The sequence below is a fragment of the Ruditapes philippinarum genome, unplaced genomic scaffold (genome assembly GCF_026571515.1).
Source record: "Ruditapes philippinarum isolate M1 unplaced genomic scaffold, ASM2657151v2 ctg3345_1_1_1_1, whole genome shotgun sequence".
NCBI lineage: Eukaryota > Metazoa > Mollusca > Bivalvia > Venerida > Veneridae > Ruditapes > Ruditapes philippinarum.
This window is the reverse complement of record NW_026855583.1, coordinates 226,481-229,230: the sequence shown is the minus strand read 5'-3', so window position 1 is coordinate 229,230 and position 2,750 is coordinate 226,481. Positions and strand designations below refer to the sequence as shown.

Sequence of the window (2,750 nt, the reverse complement as noted above, 5' to 3'; positions counted from 1 at the left end):
ATTTGCACGTTTCTTGCAAAAATGTGTACGTATTATTTTAGTATTCTGTCCAAAGTCGAATTTTCGTATTAGATCCATAATGCATAAAACTGTGATAATACATTGTATTCAACGAATTTAAAGGGACTCTACTGAGTTTGTTTTGAAATGACGGGACTGACAATATTTTACCAAGATTTCAGGACCATTTGCCATTAACCTGTGTGCAAAATTTCAGACCACAATCTTTCCACTTTGATGTGTTTAGGCTTTTCGACCTCAGTTGAGCTCCTTTAATATGTATTTTTCTTTAATTTCACAATTAAAATCGATCTGTATGACTGACCGAAATATTATATAAGGTCTTAAATATTTTAAACGGTCCTAAATATTTTATATGGTCCTAGAGCAAAACACTTAAAAATCGTTACTGTTTCATAATTAGATGCAAAGGTCCATAAGAACGTGTTCAAACTAAGATTCAGAAAAATCCCTCGAAAGCCTAACCTCTTAAAACACTCCCAGCAGGCACATCAACGTTGTTTCAACGTTGAATTATGGTCAGATTTCAACGTTGAAATAAGGTTGGATTTTTATATTCGGATTTGAAAGTTGAAACAACGTTGAAATTTCAACGTTGATACAACGTTGCAGCTTCAACGTTGGTACAACGTTGAAGTTTCAATGTCATTTCAACGTTGAAAACCCACCATACTTTAATTTTTGGATATAAAGCAAAGTTACCAAGTTTAACAAAATATCAAGACAATATTAAATACTTCAGATATTTTAATTAAAAAATACAGTTCAAGTGCAGCTTAAATTCACTTTAATAGTTTTAACAATTAAGCTACAATCTGTTCCAATCTTTTCTTCTAGATCTTTCTGGGTATGTCAGGTGTTTGAGTACTTCCTTGGCTTTCTCTTACTGCTTCTGCAAATAAAAATAAGAAGTTGTTGACTTGGTCAATCTCAAATTATACATATAATTACTCAACTTAGTGATTTGTTTTTATCTTAAAATGCTTTTCCCATAAAACAGCATAGAAATTGAAACATAGCTAAGTTTCATATTGACAGCAAAAACTGTATATAAGACAACAAAATCTTTTTAAAAAGAAGCTATTTAAAAGTCTCACCTATGATTGGTAAGAAAAACTGCTCCCCGTCAGTTCCTTGCAGCATATTCCCAAGAAATTAACATTCTAGGCTCTAGCTAAGACCATTTTATGCAGCATCCTGAAATCAACAAACATGTAAATTTTATATTAATAATGTTACAGGAATATTCAGAAAATAATATATTTTAAGACAAGATAAATATCCAGTAGATCTAGTTGAAAAATTTATACTTTGTATTGTAAATAAATAGAGGATATTCAAGTTTTTTCTATAAATACATGATTTATTTTCATCGAGTGGTATGAAAATAAATATTTCATGAGTGGCGGTAGCCACGAGTGTAATATGGTAATTTTCATGCCACAAGATGAAAATAAATCATGTATTTATAGAAAAAAACTTGAATTTTCTGTTTATTATATACATTTTTCTCTTTTTTACGATAAAATTTGAAAGACTTTCCCTTAATTTTTGTGTACTGGCAGAATTTAAAAGAAAGTAGTCCGGCAAGACACCAGTGAAAATACGGAAAATATGTTTCACTGCAGTGAAAAATAAATTTTTACAGTGAAAATACGGAAAATGAAAATACGCATTTTATTTCATCAATATTTCTCAATATTTCATTTATAAGTATATAATAAATTCAAATATATAAATTAATAAGAATTAATTTCAATTTAACAAACCTGACAGTCCTTTTCATGTTGAGTGTATGGTATACAGACTACAGCTGCAATACTCTAAATTTCAGCCAGGACCAGGATCTAGAAAATAAAATAATATATAATAAAATAGAAATAGATTTATTATTCCCTATAAATTTACGACTGTTCAACTTTAAAGTTTAACACTCAACTTTGTTATTTAACTAAATAATAATGTATTTTTTTTCAAACTAATTAACACTGTATTATACTATCACTAAAATATAAACATAGTCTATTATCATAGTTATATATATTGTCTTGGGACGTAAATTATGTGGGCCGAACTACTTAATAGGTTTCAATTTTATAATTGATTAAATTCTAATTAGGATATAGTACAGACAAAGGTTTAATAATATGAAAAATAAATTAAAGAAAGACAAGATTTGTAAAATCATAAATTGCCAAGGACATCAATAACATCATGCTTAGGCCTTACAAGGCCTACAAAACCCAAATCATTCAATTAGGTCGCGAAAACATGTCAAATCAACTCAATCATGTGTTTTCATCTCTCATTTATTTCATAAAGTATTAAAGTAGAATTTTAAGAATAAATAATAATATTTTAGAACACAATCGGTAAACTAAAGTAAAACATTACTGTAATACCTTCGAAATCCAAATAAATGGCCAATAGTGTTGTTTTCAAATTTTCCAAACAGCGCCACCATTTGCACGAACGATAATCATGGAGACGCAACAATTATTTCCCCTGACCAGCGTTATTTTATAAACGGGGTTTTGACTAAAATCAATTTATTAATTAATATTATTCATAAAGAACTAAAAAATAAAACAACAAAACATATTAACTAACATTTAAAGCGTTAATATATAAAGTGAAAAATTATTTCCAACTTTTATTTGTTTAAGCGCTAATTTTGAATATAGATCTACGGAAAAATATTGTAACGCAAATTTTCCTGACAAAAATCA

The 2,750-nt window shown here is 28.3% G+C and overlaps 1 long non-coding RNA gene across 1 annotated transcript; it reads right to left on the bottom strand.

The window, feature by feature from the left end:
• Positions 1-577: 577 nt before the first annotated feature.
• Positions 578-2,488, bottom strand: LOC132743782 (uncharacterized). The gene is made up of 4 exons (XR_009627618.1): positions 2,424-2,488; positions 1,791-1,868; positions 1,119-1,218; positions 578-913 (listed from the first exon to the last, which is right to left on the bottom strand). It is a non-coding gene; the product is annotated as an uncharacterized LOC132743782 (long non-coding RNA).
• Positions 2,489-2,750: the final 262 nt, after the last annotated feature.